Genomic DNA, 24,525 nt, shown 5'->3' on the forward strand with positions numbered 1-24,525 from the left:
ACTTCATATCAGCTGCAACATCAAGTCTATTCATTCATTTTGTTTTTGTTGGCGCACAGAGTGTTGTAGCAAAGGGAAGGAGAACACAAATGGCGCGTTTTGCAATATTTGGGTACCCTTGCAATGGGCTGCTCCAAAAATCATTAATTATTTCATCTTGGATAGCTCACCTTCCAGTTTTTCAGGATCCAAGGCTGAAATTATTCATCTTTATTCTGAACTGTTCAACTTTGTGCTTGTTCAGAGCCACAAAGTTGGCTTTTGATTTTAAACTGCCATCTTTCAGATACCTCCATATGGAAAGTTGAGTAGAATACATGTTTTAACATATAATGAATATTGAATACTACTACAAATAAGTGCTGAAATGACAAGCTAGTAGTTATCTAATAGACAGCATACCACCATTAACTGACAAATGCTGCTGGCATATCCACAGGCGCCATGCAGTCACACATCAGGTGACCTTCTGTATTTCTTCCTGGCTTCCCCAGGTGTACACTACCATTTTTAAAAGGAACCTAACTATATTTTAATAAAAACCTCTGTATTAATGTATTTAATATTGATCTGTATTACATATGTAATTTAAAAATATATTTTAGAAGATACAGTAACCCCCCAGTATCCAATGGAAGGACTGGTTTTAGGACCCCTTGTAGATAGCAAAATATGTGGATGCTCAAGTCCCTGATATAAAATGATACAGTATTTGCATATAACCTATACAATCCTCTCATATACTTGAAATCATCTCTAGATTACTTATAAGACCTAATATAATACAATGTAAATGTTATGTAAATAGTTATACTGAATTTTTTGAATTTTGTATCATTATACTGTACTTTTATTAAATTTTATTGTATTATTGTATTATTTTTATTGCATTTTAAAATATTTTCTATCCAAGGTGGGTTGAAACTGTGGATGTGGAACACGTGGATACAAAGGGCCCTGCTGTATATCCTTGCATAGAAATTAAGAAAAAAACAGCTGCCTATTAAGGTGACAGTCTGAGAATCCTTTTGTCAAGCAGATTCACATTCTTTAGGAACATTAAAATACCCACTATTCACAAAGTTGGAAAATCTGCAGACAAGATGAATGTAAGGGTATTTCCATTTTTAAATTTGATTTTTAATTTAGGGTGGGTTGGTTGGTTGGTTGGTTGGTTGTTTTGAGACAGGGTTTCACTCTGTTGCCCAGGATGGAGTGTGGTAGCACAATCGTGGCTGGCTGCAGCCTCGACCTCCTGGGCTCAAGCAATCCTCTCACCTTAGCCTCCCAAGTAGCTAGGACCAGAGGCATGAACCACTACACCTGGCTAATTTTTTAGTTTTTTGTAGAGATGTGATTCCACTATATTGCCTGTGCTGATACTGAACTCCTGGCTTCAAGCAATCCTCCATCCTTGGCCTGTTAAAGTGCTAGGATTACAGATGTGAGCTACTGTGCCTGGCCAGTATTTTCATTTTATAATTCAGTTTTACTACAATATAAAACCCGTACACATAATTTTTGTTACAGGAGATATTAAGATAAAGAAATATAGAAGTAGAAATAAAGCCAGAGCAAACAGAGACACAAACACAAAATGATGTTGCTTCATGATATTCATTCTCTCGCTCTCTCAACCACCCCACTTCCTCTCTCTATCTCTCTGGTAGACAGAATTTAAGATGTTCTCAAATTCTTGACTCTCATATGCACATACCTTTCGTAGTTATTCAATCATATGCTAACTAGTTGTTGCTGTAAAAATATTTTACAGATGTAATTAAGGTTCCAAATCAGTTGACCTTAAGATGGGGAGATGTTTGTATGCTCGATCTCTGGGTCTAGAAGTCAGAAACCTGGAAGCCAGAGAAACGTGAAGTACAAGACAGACCGAATGTGAGGAAAATGGCAGGAGCCATGCGGCCTGTGGTGTGGGTGGTCTCTAGGAGCTGAGAGCAGCCTCGCTGACAGCCAACAAGGAAACGGGCCTTGGTCCTAAAACAGCAAAAAACTGGATGCTGCCAAACACCTGAAAGAGCTTGGAAACAGATTATTTCCTAGAACCTCCTGTGATCTTCCTCTCAAAACAAAGAACGGCAGTCCAACCAGAGAATATCATTGAGGAATGTTCTACCAAATACCTGACGAGTGTTTGTCAAAACTGTCAAAGTCATCAAAAACAAGGATAACTTGAGAAACTCTTTCAGGTTGGAGACGGTTAGGGAAACCTGATGGCTAAATTTAATATGTTAAACTGGATGGATCCTGGAATAGAAAAGAGGAATTAGGAAAAAACTACTGACATCCAAATAAACAATAGAGTTCAGTTAATAGTAGTATACAAATAGCGGTCCCTTGGTTATAATAAATATACTGTAGTAAGGTAAGATGTTAACAATGGAAGGAACTGGGTCTATGTAACTTTTCTGTAAATCTAAAACTATTCTAAAATAAAAGATTTATTTTAAAAACTGGTCATGAAAATGAATATTGTGTAAAGCTTAAGGCTGTAAGAAATTATAGCTACCATGAAAAAAAAAAATCAGGCAATGGCCAATTACATTTTAGCATTAATTAGATATAAAGACTTTTTATTGTTGTCTCATTAAACACTCCACCTTTTAGAAAAACACAATGCAATGGTTTTATTTTACAGAAATTAAATTTATCAGTAAATATTTACCAACTTTTAACAATATGCATTACCCAATTTCTGGACTTCATCACTGTTTCTTGCCTCATTTCTTTATCCTGGATTTGGCTTTCTTTCTGTAAAGTAATGTTACTTTATTGACTATATAGGGTAATGTTAAGGACTGAAGTTTTGTCACCCCCCAAGGTTCATATGTTGAAGACTTAACCCCCCGTATGATGGTATGAGGAGGTAGGGACTTTTGGGAGGGTTAGATAAGGTAATCAGGATGGGGTTATCATTGTGGAATTAGTGCCCTTATAAAAAAAGACCAGAATGTGTGCTCCCCCTCCCACTCCTCCTCCAGGAGAGGACACATCCAGAAGATGTCTGTTTACAAGCTGGGAAAAGGACCCACACCAGGAATTAAATCAGCCAGCACCTTGATCATAGACTTCTCAGCTTCCAGAACTCTGACTCACTTATTCCCAGTTTCAAGCAGTTAGCTTGGCCCCATTCATTGCCTCACATGGGGCCATGTCTGCCCACTTTTGAACCAAAGCCCAACACCTCTGGATTGCCACAGACAATAAGAAGTCACATGGAGGGGGTGGAGCAAGATGGCCGAATAGGAACAGCTCCAGTCTCCAGCTCCCAGCACGAGCAACACAAAAGACAGGTGATTTCTGCATTTTTGACTGAGGTACTGGGTTCATCTCACTAGGGAGTGCCGGACAAGCTTCAGTAACCGACTCGATCAACTGGAAGAAAGAGTATCAGCGATTGAGGATCAAATGAATGAAATGAAGCAAGAAGAGAAATCTAAAGAAAAAAGAAGAAAAAGAAATGAACAAAGCCTGCAAGAAGTATGGGATTATGTAAAAAGACCAAATCTACGTCTGATTGGGGTGCCTGAAAGTGAGGGGGAAAATGGAACCAACTTGGAAAACACTCTTCAGGATATCATCCAGGAGAACTTCCCCAACCTAGTAGGGCAGGCCAACATTCAAATTCAGGAAATACAGAGAATGCCACAAAGATATACCTCCAGAAGAGCAACTCCAAGACACATAATTGCCAGATTCACCAAAGTTGAAATGAAGGAAAAAATCTTAAGGGCAGCCAGAGAGCAAGGTCAGGTTACCCACAAAGGGAAGCCCATCAGACTAACAGCAGATCTCTTGGCAGAAACTCTACAAGCCAGAAGAGAGTGGGGGCCAATATTCAACATTCTTAAAGAAAAGAATTTTAAACCCAGAATTTCATATCCAGCCAAACTAAGTTTCATAAGTGAAGGAGAAATAAAATCCTTTACAGATAAGCAAATGCTTAGAGATTTTGTCACCACCAGGCCTGCCTTAAAAGAGACCCTGAAGGAAGCCCTAAGCATGGAAAGGAACAACCGGTACCAGCCATTGCAAAAACATGCCAAAATGTAAAGACCATCGAGGCTAGGAAGAAACTGCATCAACGAGCAAAATAACCAGTTAATATCATAATGGCAGGATCAAGTTCACACATCACAATATTAACCTTAAATATTAATGGACTAAATGCTCCAATTAAAAGACACAGACTGGCAAACTGGATAAAGAGTCAGGACCCATCAGTTTGCTGTATTCAGGAGACCCATCTCACATGCAGAGACATACATAGGCTCAAAATAAAGGGATGGAGGAAGATCTACCAAGCAAATGGAGAACAAAAAAAAAAGCAGGGGTTGCAATCCTAGTCTCTGATAAAACAGACTTTAAACCATCAAAGATCAAAAGAGACAAAGAAGGCCATTACATAATGGTAAAGGGATCAATTCAACAGGAAGAGCTAACTCTCCTAAATATTTATGCACCCAATACAGGAGCACCCAGATTCATAAAGCAAGTCCTTAGAGACTTACAAAGAGACTTAGACTCCCGTACAATAATAATGGGAGACTTCAACACCCCACTGTCAACATTAGACAGATCAATGACACAGAAAGTTAACAAGGATATCCAGGAATTGAACTCATCTCTGCAGCAAGCAGACCTAATAGACATCTACAGAACTCTCTACCCCAAATCAACAGAATATACATTCTTCTCAGCACCACATCTTACTTATTCCAAAATTGACCACATAATTGGAAGTAAAGCACTCCTCAGCAAATGTAAAAGAACAGAAATTATAACAAACTGTCTCTCAGATCACAGTGCAATCAAACTAGAACTCAGGACTAAGAAACTCAGTCAAAACCACTCAACTACATGGAAACTGAATAACCTGCTCCTGAATGACTACTGGGTACATAACGAAATGAAGGCAGAAACCAAGATGTTCTTTGAAACCAATGAGAACAAAGATACAACATACAAGAATCTCTGGGACACATTTAAAGCAGTGTGTAGAGGGAAATTTATAGCACTAAATGCCCACAAGACAAAGCTGAAAAGATCTAAAATGGACACTCTAACATCACAATTAAAAGAACTAGAGAGGCAAGAGCAAACACATTCAAAAGCTAGCAGAAGGCAAGAAATAACTAAGATCAGAGCAGAACTGAAGGAGATAGAGACGCAAAAAACCCTCCAAAAAATCAATGAATCCAGGAGTTGGTTTTTTGAAAAGATCAACAAAATTGATAGACTACTAGCAAGACTAATAAGAAAAGAGAGAAGAATCAAATAGATGCAATAAAAAATGATAATGGGGATATCACCACCGACCCCACAGAAATACAAACTACCATCAGAGAATACTATAAACACCTCTACGCAAATAAACTAGAAAATCTAGAAGAAATGGATAATTTCCTGGACACTTACACTCTCCCAAGACAAAACCAGGAAGAAGCTGAATCCCTGAATAGACCAATAGCAGGCTCTGAAATTGAGGCAATAATTAATAGCCTACCAACCAAAAAAGTCCAGCACCAGATGGATTCACAGCTGAATTCTACCAGAGGTACAAGGAGGAGCTGGTACCATTCCTTCTGAAACTATTCCAATCAATAGAAAAAGAGGGAATCCTCCCTAACTCATTTTATGAGGCCAACATCATCCTGATACCAAAGCCTGGCAGAGACACAACAAAAAAAGAGAATTTTAGGCCAATATCCCTGATGAACATCGATGCAAAAATCCTCAATAAAATACTGGCAAACTGGATCCAGCAGCACATCAAAAAGCTTATCCACCATGATCAAATGGGCTTCATCCCTGGGATGCCAGGCTGGTTCAACATATGCAAATCAATAAACGTAATCCAGCATATAAACAGAACTAAAGACAAAAACCACATGATTATCTCAATAGATGCAGAAAAGGCTTTTGACAAAATTCAACAGCCCTTCATGCTAAAAACGCTCAATAAATTCGGTATTGATGGAACATATGTCAAAATAATAGCTATTTACCCACAGCCAATATCATACTGAATGGGCAAAAACTGGAAAAATTCCCTTTGAAAACTGGCACAAGACAGGGATGCCCTCTCTCACCACTCCTATTCAACATACTGTTGGAAATTCTGGCTAGGGCGATCAGGCAAGAGAAAGAAAGAAAGGGTATTCAATTAGGAAAAGAAGAAGTCAAATTGTCCCTGTTTGCAGATGACATGATTGTATATTTAGAAATCCCTATTGTCTCAGCCCAAAATCTCCTTAAGCTGTGATAAGCAACTTCAGCAAAGTCTCAGGATACAAAATTAATGTGCAAAAATCCCAAGCATTCTTATACACCAGTAACAGACAAACAGAAAGCCAAATCATGAGTGAACTTCCATTCACAATTGCTTCAAAGAGAATAAAAGGAATCCAACTTACAAGGGATGTAAAGGACCTCTTCAAGGAGAACTACAAACCACTGCTCAGTGAAATAAAAGAGGACACAAACAAATGGAAGAGCATACCATGCTCATGGATAGGAAGAATGAATCTTGTGAAAATGGCCATACTGCCCAAGGTAATTTATAGATTCAATGCCATCCGCATCAAGCTACCAATGAGTTTCTTCACAGAATTGGAAAAAACTGCTTTAAAGTTCATATAGAACCAAAATGAGCCCGCATTGCCAAGACAATCCTAAGTCAAAAGAACAAAGCTGGAGGCATCACGCTACCTGACTTCAAACTATACTACAAGGCTACAGTAACCAAAACAGCATGGTACTGGTATCAAAACAGAGATATAGACCAATGGAATAGAACAGAGTCCTCAGAAATAATACCACACATCTACAGCCATCTGATCTTTGACAAACCTGAGAAAAGCAAGAAATGGGGAAAGGTTTCCCTATTTAATAAATGGTGCTGGGAAAATGGCTAGCTATAAGTAGAAAGCTGAAACTGGATCCTTTCCTTACTCCTTATACGAAAATTAATTCAAGATGGATTAGAGACTTAAATGTTAGACCTAATACCATAAAAACCCTAGAAGAAAACCTCGCTAATACCATTCAGGATATAGGCATGGGCAAGGACTTCATGTCTAAAACACCAAAAGCAACGGCAACAAAAGCCAAAATTGATAAATGGGATCTAATTAAACTAAAGAGCTTCTGCACAGCAAAAGAAACTACCATCAGAGTGAACAGGCAACCTACAGAATGGGAGAAAATTTTTGCAATCTACTCATCTGACAAAGGGCTAATATCCAGAACCTCAAAGAACTCAAACAAATTTACAAGAAAAAAACAAGCCCATCAAAAAGTGGGCAAAGGATATGAACAGACATTTCTCAAAAGAAGACATTCAGACATTCATACAGCCAACAGACACATGAAAAAATGCTCATCATCACTCACCATCAGAGAAATCCAAATCAAAACCACAATGAGATACCATCTCACACCAGTTAGAATGGCAATCATTAAAAAGTCAGGAAACAACAGGTGCTGGAGAGGATGTGGAGAAATAGGAACACTTTTACACTGTTGGTGGGATTGTAAACTAGTTCAACCATTATGGAAAACAGTATGGCGATTCCTCAAGGATCTAGAACTAGAAGTACCATATGACCCAGCCATCCCATTACTGGGTATATACCCAAAAGATTATAAATCATGCTGCTATAAAGACACATGCACACGTATGTTTATTGCAGCACTATTCACAATAGCAAAGACTTGGAATCAACCCAAATGTCCATCAGTGACAGACTGGATTAAGAAAATGTGGCATATATACACCATGGAATACTATGCAGCCATAAAAAAGGATGAGTTTGCATCCTTTGTAGGGACATGGATGCAGCTGGAAACCATGATTCTCAGCAAACTATCGCAAGAAGAGAAAACCAAACACCGCATGTTCTCACTCATAGGTGGGAACTGAGCAATGAGATCACTTGGACTCTGGAAGGGGAACATCACACACCAGGGCCTATTATGGGGAGGGGGGAAGGGGGAGGGATTGCATTGGGAGTTATACCTGATGTAAATGACGAGTTGATGGGTGCTGATGAGTTGATGGGTGCAGCACACCAACATGGCACAAGTATACATATGTAACAAACCTGCACATTATGCACATGTACCCTAGAACTTAAAGTATAAAAAAAAAAAAGTTACATAGAGTTAAGTCCCAGTGAGTAGTCTTTAAAATTGACCATGCACATCTTAAGATGTGTTAATGACCTTAACATCTGTGGTGGTTATTCCCTATTTGATCCATACTGATCCATTCTCTGTTCTCTCTCCTGCTAGGAGAGAAACTGGCTTGAACTGCTTTGAGGGCTGGCTTTCACAATAGGAGATTGGTGGGCTGGAAAAGTGGGAGGTGGAGGCATGGCTTCCTTTTCCTTCCCTGCTTCAGGGAAGCATCTTTGGCAGCAACTGTGTCCCCCTCCCTCCAGACACCTGTGGCTACACCTCTTCCTTCTCACTCTAGCTTTCACGAGACAACAAACACCATCTCTCCTCTTTGTCACTTCAGCCCAATGGTTGTGACAACTTTCCGTTGTTGCTAGTTTCTAGGTTTCACACTTAAGAGATTAAAGATGCTGGTTTCACTCCAGCATCTTTGTTTTATCTGCCTTTTTATGATGAAAATGTAGGTGTCTCAGTAGCAAAGGTTTTCTCCACTCCCCACCTCCAGAGCTCTAGGAACCTAAGATGTATTTTCATTTGTGCATTCACTCAAAAATTCATTCATATACATGACACTGCAAGACACTGCTACAGACCCTGTGATAGACACAAAACATGTGAAACATAGGCCCACACGTCATAGCATAATCTATTTCTCTAGCTCCTCACTCCCTTCATTCTGGCACCCTAATAACATCATGGAGTCCACTGCCGCCTTTTCTTAATATTTCTTACCTTGCTTTATTACCTAACATTCCTTATCTCAATAACTTTTCTACTTCCTTCATCTCTTCAGTTATTTATCCTCCAGAATTTATTAAAGTAATGTTTCCTCCAGGAAGCTACCTCTAGTTCAGTGTTCTGATTGACATGTCCCTATTTTGTGATTCTTCTTAGAGCATTCGGTATAGAATATATCAGATATTATGCTAAGCAGTTAATGTGGGCTCTGTCACCCAGGCTGGAGTACAGTGGTGCAATCTCGGCGGCTCACTGCAAGCTCCACCTCCCAGGTTCACGCCATTCTCCTGCCTCAGCCTCCTCAATAGCTGGGACTACAGGCACGTGCCACCACACCAGGCTAATGTTTGTATTTTTAGTAGAGATGGGATTTCACCATATTGGCCAGGCTGGTCTTGAACTCCTGACCTTGGCTTCTCCCTGACTTGGCTTCCCAGAGTGCTGGGATTACAGGCGTGAGCCACTGCTCCCAGCAGGGTTGTTTTAATAATTCTCACAACAGCCATATGAAGGAGATATTTTTATGTCCCCTCATCACAGATTAGGAAACTAAGCCTCAGTGTGTTTTAGTGGTGGAGCTGGAGCTGGGATTTTTTTTTTTTTTTTGGACAGGGTCTTATTTTGTCACCCAGGCTGAGTGCATGGCAGCCTCAACCTCCTGGCTCAAGTGATCCTGCCACCTCAGCCTCCCGAGTTGGAGCTGGGATTCTAACCCAAGCAATGCAACTTCAAAGACCATCATGCAAAACTCCTTTATATTTAGCAAATAATAATAATTTATTACAGTTCTTAGGGTTTTTTTGTACCTGTTTCCTCCAAATAATTATAATCTAAGGACATTATTTGACTCATCTATGCTGCTCCAGTGACTACTGCAATGTTATTAGAGGAGGAATGAAATAATTCTCATTGTCAAAAGCAGCAAAAAGACTAGTGTCATATTCCCTAGTGCTTATACTTGCTATGGAGGAATTCACAATTAGGTGAGGGGTGGGAGTGGCTTACATTCCACAGTCAACTTGTACAAAACATTACAAATGAGTCTTAATCACTCCTAAAATATGTCCAAAAAATGTTTTACCTTTCTAGTAGAAAATTTCTTTCCTGTGAGTTTTTGCAGCAAAGTTTAGGTTGTAATCCAAATGATACAAGAAAAGATCCATGCTTATACCATTACTTTTATGTCTTATTCTCAGGAGCAAATATTGAACATGTTAGCTACTCCATTAGCATTTGAGGGAATAGTAATTATGGTAATGGAGTGAGTGATGGGAAGGTGGAAGTTTGAAATCCTGGGCATCTTTGTGAGTTCTGTGTTACTGATAAAAGTCACTCTGGAAGCACTGAGGCCGCAGTGGTCTTCAGGAAAGCCTCCTCTTTCTCATTCAAGGGCAAGACATGGGTATACAGAAACATATTAAAATAAATGGGGGATGTCTGAATCAATTTTTTTTTTTTTTGTACGACATGGACTTTATTAGAATGAGACAGAGCTAGCGTTGACTTTATTTCCACAGTTTACTAATGTGGCCTTGAGCAAGTTATACTCTGTGAGATACAGTTTCCTAATTTGTAGACTGGAGATAGTCCTTAATTCTATGGCTATCAAACAAACAGCTGATATGCATGAGTATGGCTCTCCCAGCCGTTAGAAAATGCTAAATTACTTCTGAAAGAGTTCACAGAGCTCTCTTGCCTTGAGCCTCCCCATGTGCTTTTTCACCATTCAACCTCCCTGGCATCTCCTGTAAGAGCTCTCGTCCCCCAAAGTGCCCATGATCCAGAAAATAAAGGGTTAATGCCTGGTGCGTTCTGGGCTTCCAGGATCCTGCCAGGTGCACAGGGATTCTCCCACATATGTTCTGATACATAGGTGTCTATGTTAATATTTTGAATATCATTCCACTTGCATGAGATGTTTGGACAGATAAAATGGTTTACCATTTATAAAGTTTTTTGCACCCTTCCTAACACATAGTCAATACATAATGCATGGTATTTGTAATGAAGATTTATTTTTTAATTCTGGCCTTGGATCCATTGCCTCATCTTCTGGCCACAGATATTATTTTTCATGCATAACCACCCTGGGTATGAGGTGGGTGATAACATGTCATCAGTCCTGACCAGTCAAAATATTTCACCTCTCCCGCTCACCATTCTTGGCACCGGAATAGGGACATGACCCAAAGTTGATCCAATGAGCCATGTTTAGCTTACGCTTTTTAGGGGAAACAGGTGAAGAGGAACTTGGAGTGGTTGCCAAGTAATCTCTACGGTCTCTTTCAACTCTTAAGAGTCTGTATCACAGAACACCCAACATGTGCTACTCAAAGTCATATTCAACTTTAAAGGATGAAAGACAACAACCTGAGTCTATCACATGAATACCTGTATCCAGCAAAGCATGCATGTAAACCTGAGCTTTTCAGGAATATTAATGAATTTCCTACCTCCCCTCTTTTTTTGCTTAAATATGTTTAAATGGGGGTTTTGACACTGAAAGAGTCGTACTACATGACTTGATATTATGATTATCCGGCAAACATGTAGACAGTACTTTCCATATGCCATAGTCCTGCCTCCTGCTTTGAAACTCTGTGTGTCTCTGATCCCTCCATCCATCCATGACATCCAACTGATGGCTTCCTGGAGGCTGGGAACACTGAGACTTGCTCTCCAATTGCTTGCTTTTGGGACCCCCAGAGGAAGATCTTCCTGCCTTACATTTTCTTCATTTGAGCACCACCAGTGAGCTACTAGTGTTTCCCTCGAGGAGGCTGTGAAATCCCCTAGGGCAAAGACCACATTTTTCAAATAGTAGTTGCTCCCTGGAAGCCACGTGTTTCACCAAAATGGGTGCTCAATAGCTATTGACTGACACTCTCAAAACTCAAATAAAGTGGGAAAAAAAACTACAGTTTGTGATCAATTAAGGCTGTAACCATACTAATATTCCCGTTTGATCAGCAACTTCTGGGCATTAGAAAGTCTGATGCCCTAATGGTCACTTGGAATCCTTCACAGACATCTGAATCCATGATAATATGGCCCGAATCACTGGTCTCTAAAATGTCAGTGGCTTCCCTTGGTTTTGGACTTCGTAACAACTAGATCAGGTCAAATGCATGACATTTCAGTCAGTTCTGCAATGGCCCAAACAACCCCAGTCAACTGACTGTGGGAACTGTACTTATTATGATGACTGAATGGAAAATGATTACGTGCAAACTTTTTTTCCAGGCCACACCCTCTACCTGGTGGGCATTTGAGGACAGAGTTACAATGTGGAATCTCTTGGCAAGCCTTCATTCAAAGTTTCTGGGAGTCAGTCATTTAGACAGGTGAGGACTGCCCTCTCTCAGCACATCCAGAGGAGAAATTTTAAAAATTTCCCTGCTGAGTCCTTCATGGAAAATAGAAGTTACACAATTTTGGATAATAGTTTGAACTATTTTGGATAATAGTTCCCCCAGGGAGCTATTGTTTTCGGAAACCCGCTCACATTTTTTGGAGCTGCGTGAGGGAATAAGGTTGTATGATGCCACATCAGACCACTCAGCCCATTTTGCTGTGAGGTCAAGAACAGAATCAATCCAGGACACATTCTTAAACTTGAGACTTTTTATTCTGCAGAAGGACACTCCCAGAAACCCTTTCTTCCATTTGGTATGACCCAAAACTCAGGCATTTGATTTCATTACAACTTATTACTTTCAGTTGAGTATTCTGCAAAAGAGACTTTGGGAAGAGTCTTAGAGGAGTCTTAGAGATTACTTGGCAGTCGAGCCAAATATCTCTTCCTATGTTTTCTTAAAGAGTATAGATCGCACAGATAAAAAGTGAATTCCAAGAACAGCTTTGAGGGCCCCTAATTCTCTGTGGAAAATGTGCAAACAGACTCTAATATAATACAAAAAAAAGCAAAACAGTGAACATCGTACATAATAAACTTTTCACAGAAAAACCTGAAAACTGGGAATTTCTCAACCAAATGTGTCAGTTAAGAGAAATCATAATGAAACATCAAGTACAAAGAAACACAATAGATTTGATAGTACAACAGGGTGATTATAGTCAATAATAATTTAATTGTACATTTAAAAATAAGGAAAGATTATAATTCGTTTGTTTGTAACACAAAAGATGGTATCTATATGCCATTTATCATGTGATTATTTACTCATTACATGCCTGTATCAAAACATCTAGTGTACCCTGTAAATATATTCACCTACTATGTACCCACAAAAATTGAAAAAAAAGGAGACATCATAGACATATTCAGTAGCACATGGCTTGTTAGGAATGTACTGAAAAACACAGAACACTAAGATATTTTAAATGAACATTGAAGTATATGAACATAAGTATCTAAATTCCTTAAATATTGCATCCAAAGGAATAAAGATCAAGGTGCCATAACTATCTCCCAAATATTTACTTTGGGGCTAGATCTTTCCATGTTTGCTTTTAATCCTTAGGCAATTTTTAGACAAAGAAAATCAGATGAAATCCATCCAGCCACTTCTTATTATGCAAAGGAAGGAAATAATATGCTCTGCTTAATATAAAAAAGAAAAATTACAATTGACTCCATATCCCTTTGATGGAAACAATGTCCTTCACTATGTCTCTGGGGGTGAAGTTTTTGGTGATGTATTTTTGATACATTACTTTCCACAGATAAGGGTCTGGAAGATCTCTCTCTTCAGGAAGCACCTGGATGGTGACTGACAAAAAGAACCAGAGACTGGGCAGCACTACAAAATAAGCTCATTCATTTATTCAGACCTATAGAATTTAACTTGATGAACAAATGGGCTGATAGAATCTAAATCAGACATCTTGTGATTTCTAGAGACTTGGTGGGTAGGTCTAGAACAGGGGTTGGGCTTTGACACTGGAAGATATTGAAGGTCATTTCTGATCATTGAATGGAATTAACCTCCCTCACAGGACTTCCAAGGAAGTCTGAGGGAAATGGTAGGCAGCGTGGAAGTCACAGGTTGAGTAGAGAATCCCAGAGTTTCCCAATCCTGGTTGCACAAAAGGTTTACTTGAGGAGTTTTGTAAAAATCTGAGACCCCCAAAATATTGGCTCAAGGAGTGAACTGAGCATTTTTTTTAAAAGCTCTCCAAGTGACTCTGATACAAAGTCAGCATTAATTAATAATCACTGACCCAAAGACCACTTTAGAGCTTCCAATAATGAAGCAAAACTGATAGCTTTAATGCTATGAATCCACTCAATAAACGTGTTTCATGTGGAATTTTCTGCATTCTGGAAGTTTTAAAGTCTCGGTTCCAGAGAAGCAAAGAGCACTATAGGAAGCTGGAAAAACTGGGTTTGATTACTAATTTTACCCCCAACTGGCACTAGACTTTGAGAGGATGTTTCTTTAAGCCTATATTACATGAAAAATAGGAATAATGCCACACAGGGTTTTTATGAGGAAATCATAGTCAACCACCATGTCCAGCGTCATACCTAGTTCTTAGCAAGCGTAGTAGGTTGAAAGTGACCCTCCAAAAAATATCCATGTCAAATTCCTGGAATCTGTGTGTTACCTTATCTGGAAAAAGCGTCTTTGCAGATGTGATTAAAGATCTTGAGAAAATGAGATAATCCTGGATTATAGGGTAGGCCCTAAATCCAATGACGAGTGTCCTTATAAGAGAGGTAGAGAGAGATTTGACACAGACACACAGAGAAGACACAGAAGAAGTCACCGAGAAGACAGAGGCAAGATTGAAGTGATATATCCACAAGTCATGGAACACCAGAATCTAGGAAAGGCATGGCAGATTCTCCTCCAGAAGGAACCAACCCTGTTGACCCCTTGATCTCAGACTTTTGAAATCCAGAAATGTGAGAGAATAAATTCCCATTGTTTCAAACCATCAGATTCATGATCAATTGTTACAGTATCCTTAGGAAACTCATACAGTGTTCCATGACTGCTAGCTTGCTTCATGATCAGGACAGAAGAGGAAGCCCAGAAAGGAAGCTTAGGGATCATTTTCAGGCCCAAGCAGAGCCCTTTTGCAGTGGGTCTAAAGATGTTTCTGGAGCGGAATGAACACTCAAACACAGAAGAGCAAATTGTCCACTCAAGAAGTTGGACTGGGGGTGCTAGAAGGCTTCCTCTGGGCTTTCTGTTATAGAGAGACTGGGATGGGATGTAGAGGTGTGACCCACAACAAAATATCCATAGGTACCCCCCAGAGTGGCTAAAGACTGAATATATACCCAGGGATGGCAGGGATGTGGAGCAACCAGAACTCTCAGCCACTGCTGTGACTATGTAAAATGGAAAACAGTTTGGTATTTAGTTAAAAAATTAAAGATACACCTAACATGTATGGAACTCAGCTATTCCACTCCTAGCTGTTTACCCAAGAGAAATAAAAACATTTGTCCACACAAAGACTTGTACTGAATTTTCACAGCAGCTTAATTGTAATACCCTCAAAATATTATAGATCATTGATTAATGGATCAGTGGAATACTGATCAACAGAATGTTGATGATCAGTCAGAAGAAACCACCAACTAATACTCTTAACAACTTGAATGAGTATCAAAGCCATTAGTCTGAGTTAAACCAAACATAGACTACATACTGTATAATTCCACTTGTATACATATTTAGAAAATGAAAAAGAATCTATAGTGACAGAAAGCAGATGAATGGTTGCCTGGGAGTGGTGGAAGAGTTTAGACAGAGTTGAAGGGAAAGGGCACAAGGAAACTTGGAATGATGGAAATGTTGGTATCTTTGTAGTGGCTGTGGCTTCATGGGTGTATAAACATATAAAACCTAAAAATACATGTTTCAAAGTGCATATTTTAAATATGTGCAGTTTATTTCGTTTATGCCTCAACATAGTTGTTAAGGTAGATTCCAATGGGAATCTACTGAAGTGACTGAAAGGAGTGATCCAGGAAAGGTGTTCTGGATCAGCGTTTGCAGAGAAATAGTGAGAGTTCATATATGTTTTATAATAATGATTTAAATGAGTAGCTGAGCAGTGCAGTGAAGCATAGGGTTTCCCTATTTTAAATAGGCTCTTTCATTTCTTAGGGTCAGGAGGCTTCTTGTGTTGTGCACACACAAGTGAGCTTGTTGTGCAAGTCTGCTCCCTGGTGCTGGGAGAGGATCCTTGTTGGTTGGTGTTAGGGAGAGCTTCTCTCTGTTGTGCCTTTTAATCATTCTTCTTTTCTGTGGCTCAGACTGAATGCTGGGTGCAGAAAGGCCTCCTGCCTCCATTGGCCCGATTACTTCATATCCTCCCAGCCCCCCTGCAAAAGAAAGCTCAGGAGGGCACCACTCGTGCCCTCACTCCAACTCCTCCAGTGGATGGTATGCTCGTCTTTGTTTTTGAGTGTTTATTCTGCTCTAGAAACATCTCCAGACCCACAGCAGAAGGGCTTTGCCTTAATTATCTTTGAACATGGCAGAAGAGTTGTTTTCACTTTCCACCTTAAAAGTGTGTATATCTCTAAAGGTTTTAAAAATATTGGAGAGTAGGAATAGGGGAAACACTTCTTGCTAGCCTCACCATTCAAATATAAGTGCAAATAACTTTCTAATTTTTTTCCACTTTTTGTTTCTATGTAAAGGCTTTTAATAGCATTGTCATTATGCTATACATGCAGCTTTGCTTCCTGCTTCCTGTATCATTACTCCCTGGCCACTTTTCTATGTTATTACACAAGCTTCATAAGTATTATCTTTAATGGCTGCATAATACTCCATTGAGTGGATATGTCATTGTTAATCATGGTCCTATTAGCAGAGAGTTTAAAACACAGTTAGATGGGTGACTTCACACAAGACAGATTTTACTCAAGATATAAAAGAAGAACTGACCTATGGAAAGATCCCTGGACTTGGTGTGGGCCTGAGATTTTGGTTCAAGCTGATTTACTAGCTGTTGACTTTTAACATGTGTCATTGCTTAACTATGGCCTCTGCTTCCTCACCTAAAAATCATAGATCCAGTTAGCCGTTTACTGTTCCTTCTAGCTTTAAAAGTCTGGGATTCTATGATCTACTAAACTAAAGTGCCTGATTTGGCCATCCAGGCTTTTAATCAATCCGTTAATTCCTCAAACACCTGAAAAATAGTATGTACCTAAAAAGTTATTTATTTATTTATTTTATTTTTTTTGAGACAGAGTTTTGCTGTTATTGCCCAGGCTGGAGTGCTATGGCACGATGTCGGCTCACTGCAACTTCCGCCTCCCAGGTTCAAGCAATTCTCCTGTCTCAGCTTCCCAAGTAGCTGGGATTACAGGCATGCACCACCACACCTGGCTAATGTTGTATTTTAGTAGAGACGGGGTTTCACCATGTTGGCCAGGCTGGTTTCAAACCCCTGACCTCAGGTGATCCACCCACCTCAGCCTCCCAAGGTGCTGAGATTACAGGCATGAGCCACTGCACCCAGCCAAAAATTATTTTATATTGATTTGAATTGAAATAATCTGAATTAAATTGAGCCTCTTTCAGTCGACCTCTTCAGGAGGAAAACAATTTAATTCCTGTATTTATAGAAGTAAGTGTTTAGAAATATCTGACTTGTTTCCTGCACATTCACCCAAGATAGTTCTAATTCATTCCATGTTACACCATTGGAAACAGCCAAAGTCAAGGCAACAAGTTCTGTGACACAAAAATCAAGCAACATCAAAGACCAGATTGGCCAGGTGGAGTGGCTCATGCTTATAATCTCAGCACTTTGGGAGGCTGAGGCGGGCGGATTGCTTGAGGCCAGGAGTTTGAGACCACCCTGGACAACATAGCAAGACCTTGTCTCTAAAAAATAGCTGGATGTAGTGGCATGCACCTGTAGTCCTAGCTGTTTGTTTTGGGAGGCTAAGGTGAGAGGATTGCTTGAGCCCAGGAGATTGAGGCTGCAGTGAGCTGTGGTCACACCACTGCACTCCAGCCCTCCTGTCTGGGTGACAGAGCCAGACACAGGCAAAATATACAACTTATTAACATCTTCCATTAAAATTAATCTTTAGGCTTAGAAGGGCTCCTATGAATTACATGGAGATCACTGGGTTCATTCCACACTTTACACTAAATTTGCAAGATAGTATACCTCCAAAAAGAATAGGAGAGACTCCTGCCTGGGTATTGGAAGCCTGATAAACAACTCCATTAATTAAAAGGTGTAGGTCATTAGCATACTTTACTATTACCTCCTATTCTACCTTTTTAAAATTTTTATTTATTTTTTTGAGATAGGGTCTCATTCTGTCACCTAGGCTGGAGTGCAGTGGCCCCATCTTGGCTCACTGCAAACTCTGCCTCCCAGGTTCAAGCAATTCTCCTGCCTCAGCCTCCCGGGTAGCTGGGATTACAGGCACCCACCACCACACCCAGCTAATTTTTGTAGTTTTAGTAGAGATGGGGTTTCACCATGTTGGCCAGGCTGGTCTTGAACTCCTGACCTCAGGTTATCCACCCACCTTGGCCTCCCAAAGTGCTAGGATTACAGGCATGAGCCACTATGCTGAGCCCTATCTTTTTTATTTTTTATTTTTTAACAAATATTGTGTATATTTGAGGTTTAGAACATGATGTTAAAATACACTTATTTAACAAAAATCCCTAATACAACATAATTGTATTAACCTTAGTGCTAATGTGGTACATGAGGCCTCTAAACTTGTTTATCTTACATATCTGCTATTTTGTATCCTTTAAACTAGGTCTCTCATTTCCTTCCTGTCCCCACCTTACAGCCCTCTCATGATAACTGTTTCATTCTCTCTCTCCCTGTGTGTATTTGAGTGCTTTTAAAAATATATATATTCCACATATAAGTGAGATCCTGCAATATTTTTCTTTCTGTGTCTGGTTATTTCACTTAACATAATGTCCTCCAGATCCATCCATAGGGTGGCAAATGACAGACTCTCCTTTTTTAAAGCTGAATAATTTTCCATTGTGCATATATACCACATTTAAAAATCTTCACATCCATACAGATGGCTATTCTCGAAAAGACAGGAGGTAACAAATGGTGAAGGTATGGAGAAAAGGGAACGCTAATACACTGTTGAGGGGAACATAGATTGCTGCATCCATTATGGGAAACAGTATGGATGTTCCTAAGGAAATGAAAAACAGAACTGCCATACCACCCAGTGAGACTTCTTCTGGGCACATACCCAATGGAGAGGAAATCACCACCTCATAAACATATCCGCATTTCCATGCTTATTGCAGCGTTTTTCATAATAGCCAAGACATGGAAACAACTTAAATATTCATGGAAGGATGAGTGGATACTCTCTGTATTCTCTTTTATTTCTCGTTAATTATCTCTTTAACTTACATTTGCTTCATCTTGCCAGATTATGCTTTCTGCTTCATCTGAGCTTTTTATTTATTTTTTAAACAGTAGTTTCTATTTGATATTTATTGAATAGTGTTATTAGAGGATAAGGATAAGCTCTGTATAAGAACAAATCCAATCTTAATAGCATAATCACTACTTATAGATATTTAAGATCCAGACTAAATAATGCTTCAAAAGCAAAAATATTAGTGTTAGCAGATATAAATCAATATATGCAAATGGCTTTTTAACCAATATCCCGTGTGATATTACCTAATGGTTAGAAACTTCATGTAGAATATCACATCGTGATTAAAACAACAATGATAAAACAGAATAAGAAAATATACAAAATGATGGCATGTCCTTGGTAGTCCTCAACAGAAATGAAGAGGTGGTGGGAAACAAAGTAAAAATACATTTTTTCCCAGTTGTTTTTATCACTTTAGTAAAGCATTTTAGCAAACTTAAATGGAAATAAATTGTGTAAAAATACAATAATCTCATCCTCTTTTAGTTTTTAGTTTACTCTTTTTTTTTTTTTTTTTGACACGGAGTCTCGCTCTGTCACCCAGGCTGGAGTACAGTGGTGTGGTCTCGGCTCACTGCAAGCTCTGCCTCCTGGGTTCCCACCATTCTCCTGCCTCAGCCTCCCAAGTAGCTGGAACTACAGGCGCCGGCCACCACTCCCGGCTAATTTTTTGTATTTTTGGTAGAGACGGGATTTCACCATGTTAGCCAGGATGGTCTTGATTTCCTGACCTTGTGATCCACCCGCCTCGGCCTCCCAAAGTGCTGGGATTATAGGTGTGAGCCACCGTGCCCGGCCAGTTTTTAGTTTACTTTTTATGAAAGATAGAAACTTTGGAAAATTGAACTCATTAAATTACTATGAAAGTCAATACATTCTTTCAACCTAGGAAAAGATTTTTAAGTTAGCAGATCTTAAGAAGACCTCCATTTATACTTTATATAGGTTCACTAACTTTAAACCAGATCCCTTTTAACTTTGCCAAACGAGTTCAAATTTATAAAGAAAATTACATTTGAGTTGGTTTAAATGACCAGAAACAATAAAAGCCTATTGCTTTTTCAAGATGTTGAAAAGAAAAAGTCAAATATTCCTGCTGTTCTATGGACTTGGAAATGTCTCTGTTTGCCACAAAAATGCATGGCATGTCTCCTCATTCAATTACTGAAGTTACCTTGGGATAGAAATTCATTCACTCAAGAGAGCTATCAATCAATAAAAAAGCAGGGAAGCCCATTCATTCAGTTTATCCATTCAACATATTTTATAGAGTGATTCCTATGTGCCAGGTACAAAAGAGAAAAATACTTAATTATGAATTGTTAGAGCACAATCATAAAAGTCACCATAAAACCTTCTTTGATATACCCCCAACTAATTTTAATTCTCAGAAATAATGCTAGCAATTGCTTTCATACATGTAACATACCCCTCCATATATATCATCAGTAATTGTGTACAAACAGCTGTGGATGAGTCTTAGAAAACAGATAAAATTGCTACCGTTAAAGAATTCACCACCTGGTGGGAAAGAGCGACCATGCCTACGAACAATAATAGTAATGGGGTTAGAACATATCGGGTGTGTCAGATGGCCTGCCAAAGCTCAGGGAAGAAAGAAATTACTTCTTGGGGCCTGAATTAGAATTACTTACTAGATTTTCTTTCTTCCCTGCTGCAGTGTAAGCTCTGTGAAATAGGCATAAGTCTGTGTGTCTTAGTTGAATCCTCAAAAATGAATGCATACCTGACACATACTAGACGTGCAGAAATATTTGCTGAATGAATGAATGAATAAATGAATGAATGAATGACTTGGCATTTGACTTAGTTCCTAAAAGATTAGGATTCAGTTACATGAACAAGGGAGGAGGTAGAGGGCATTCCTAATGAGGGAGGTGTGAACTGAAAGGGAAGCACAAATGTGCAGCACCGCATCTCACTTCCAGGTTGAATTAGCCAAGGTAATTAACACCAGGTGCTGCAACAGACAGATCCCCACATCTCACAGATTTAACATCATAATGTTTCATTTCTCTCTCAAATAAACTCCTAGGTGGGTTGGGCAGTTCCCCTCCAGTTTGCAAATATACCGTGTGTAATATGTGGCCTCCAAAGCTACCACAGCACAGGGAAAGGGAGATGGAGAAGCCACCCTGGATCTTAGCTGTCTTGGTCCGTGCCCACAGCTAATCAGAATCAATCACGTGGCCAATGTAACTGCCAAGCAATTCTGGAGAATGTGGGAAGGACATTGTATTAGTCAGGGTTCTCTAGAGGGACAGCACTAATAGGATAGATGTGTATATATAAAGGAGAGTTTATTCAGGAATATTGACTCACGTGATCACAAGATGAAGTCCTACAATAGGCCATCTGCAAGCTGAGGAGAAGGAAGCCAGTCTAAGTCTACAAATCTCAAAAGAAGGAAAGTTGACGGTGCAGCTTTCAGTTTGTGGCTGAAGGCCTGAGAGCCCCTGGCAAACCACTGGTGTAAGCCCAAGAGTCCGAAACCTAAAGAACTTGGAGTCCGATATTCAAGTGCAGGAAGCATCCAGTATGGGAGAAAGATGAAGGCCGGAAGACTCAACAAGCCTGCTCTTCCGTTTTCTCCTGCCTGCTTTATTCCAGTCGAGCTGGCAGCTGATTGGATAGTGCCCACCCAGGCTGAGGGTGGGTCTGCCCCTTCCAGTCCACGGACTCAAATGTTGATCTCCTTTGGAAACACCCTCACAGAAGCACCCAGGAACAATACTTTGCATCCTTCAGTCCAATCAAGTTGACACTCAATGTTAACCATCACAGACATAAAATATTGGTGAGCACCGTCTCTCTGCCACTCAAGTCTATGCATCTATGCTTATTTGCATTGTCACTCGTGTATATAGGTCGCATGTATATTTTATATGTAGATTTGATTTTCATTTGCCCCCATTTCCTCTAGACTCTTCAGACCACAGATCAAAATTCTTGCTTGTCACTCCTATAAACTAAAGGTCAGTGTTTTATCCTGTCTAGCTACTTAATAAATACTGATAAATAATAATGATTACATTCAAATCTCAAACCGTGCACATGAATAATCTGAAGTTTTTCATAAACATTAGAGATAGAGTCTCTCATAATTTATCTGATGTACACATGTACATGAGTTAGAAATATGGCTTAAAGGGATTTTCATTTGGAGTTAACCAAGGGAGAATTTTGGCTAATGTTTATGTCCAAAGAACCTTAGAATGCCTCAATTTTTCTCATCTGAGAAATAGGATTACTGATCTCATTGATAAGGTTCTGTGTTCCTTCAAATAACCTCTCATCGAGACTGAACTGTATAATAACTAAATGTTTGGGTTTTATACATTACACATAAACATGTAAAACTGACAGGATGACGAGAAATTCCATGAAAGATCCTACATAAATATATCTGATTCTTAGACTGTTAGTATATAATATGTATGTGGTCTGTGACATTTTTCTGCCATTTATTTCTTTAATTAAATTTTGTTTTTTAAATTTCCTTTGAGGATGGAAAATGAGTTGGCTTAGTCACAGAATTAATGGGTGAATGTTTAATTATCTGTGGAAAAAAAACAATGGGTTAGGTCAACATTTCTCTGGAAAATGTTTAAAGTCTAGAAATGGGAATTGGCCAATATGAATTCATTATAAATTTGAATTAGGTACAGTAAGCTGAGTATCAAAAAAACATGTAGAAGTGGACAAAATCTCACATGAAATTTTTTGAATCCTAAGGGGGTCTTAGCTTTTGGACACAGGGTTAGTTTGCTATTTGCTTGTTAGGGAGTATTTTGGTGACAAAATACTCCCTAACAAGAGAAGCCATTAGAAAAGGTCCAAACGAGGAACAGATTTACTTCTAACACCTGATGGGGAAATATTCCTCTAAATCAGTAGTTTGACTTCAGGGTGAACCAGAATCACACAAAGACTGTGGAGCCCCAATCCCAGGGAATCTGATTCTGTAGGTCCAGGATGGGACCTGCATTTTGCATTTCTAACACGTGGTTCTGATGCTGCTAGTCTGAGGACCACACTTTGAGAACCAGTTTGTTTCAAATCTTTAGCAAGGAGGACTTAACAAGGGTGCACTAAATAAATGGCTCTGGACTTCAAACCCAGGTTATATCTGTTCCTAATAACGGCACTGGCTGTGGTAGTATCCACTCAGCATTACTTGTGCATTTAGTTTTTGCAAAGGTGATGAGATTGGAAGGATGGTAATGCTGATTGCTTGTGAATCGTGTCAAATGAAGAGATCACTCTTGATTACAGTTATTTCACCAGGTTCAGTAGTTGAGAGGAATAGTAAAAGTTCTTTGATGGAACATGAAGCTTTAAGAGACATGCACAGAGAGACAACTGGGGCTCAGCTTAATCTACTTGTGTTATCAATGGGGTGAGAGATATAGCTGCAATACAGTCGTCACTGTCAACACAGCACTTGCATTGACCAGATCAACATTCTGTAGAACAGTGATTTGAAAACCTATCTTAACATAGGTTTTACAAAACTTATATAGAGACTTACGTGTCCAAATCAAAAATACCTAAGTTGGGGCAGTGGAGGGCAGATTACTAATTGAGAGAGGTTTGCCCAGTGAATTTGGTAGAAATCAGTCACTCAGATACTTAAACAAGAAAAACTAACCTCTAAATTCCTGATTAAGTCATTATGCACAGAGGAATCTTCCGTCTTGCTTACAAGCTAGTTTCCTTTTACTGTAAACTAATAGCACTACTTAGTAATTGTTATTAATAGAGTTTCTGTATATACAATACCACTTTTAAGTTTGATCTCATATTACTCAAGTGCCTTGTAAAGTATGTAATAAACACTCAAATTATAAGGAATGTAGAAATGCCAGAGCAGCCTTGCAAATCGCTATGAAAATAAATAAGACCATAGAAAGTTTTAATCACTCTGCCACCCACCAGGACATTCACATGTAATAAAATATTGAAAACAATATTGTTTTCAACCTGCCTGGCATAAGTTGTTACTCTCCTAGGGCTTAGTGGGCACATGTTCAGAAGCTGAGCAAAAGTACCTCACCACAAATTATTTTTTAGGGAGAAACTCAAGAGATGAGCATATCTCATTCTTCACCCAGAGCCATTCTGGATATTAACTGCCCTATTAACCAAGCCAGTAAATTCCTTCTCTAGGCTGT

This window comes from Trachypithecus francoisi, unplaced genomic scaffold (genome assembly GCF_009764315.1).
Source record: "Trachypithecus francoisi isolate TF-2019V2 unplaced genomic scaffold, Tfra_2.0 Lachesis_group18, whole genome shotgun sequence".
Lineage (NCBI taxonomy): Eukaryota > Metazoa > Chordata > Mammalia > Primates > Cercopithecidae > Trachypithecus > Trachypithecus francoisi.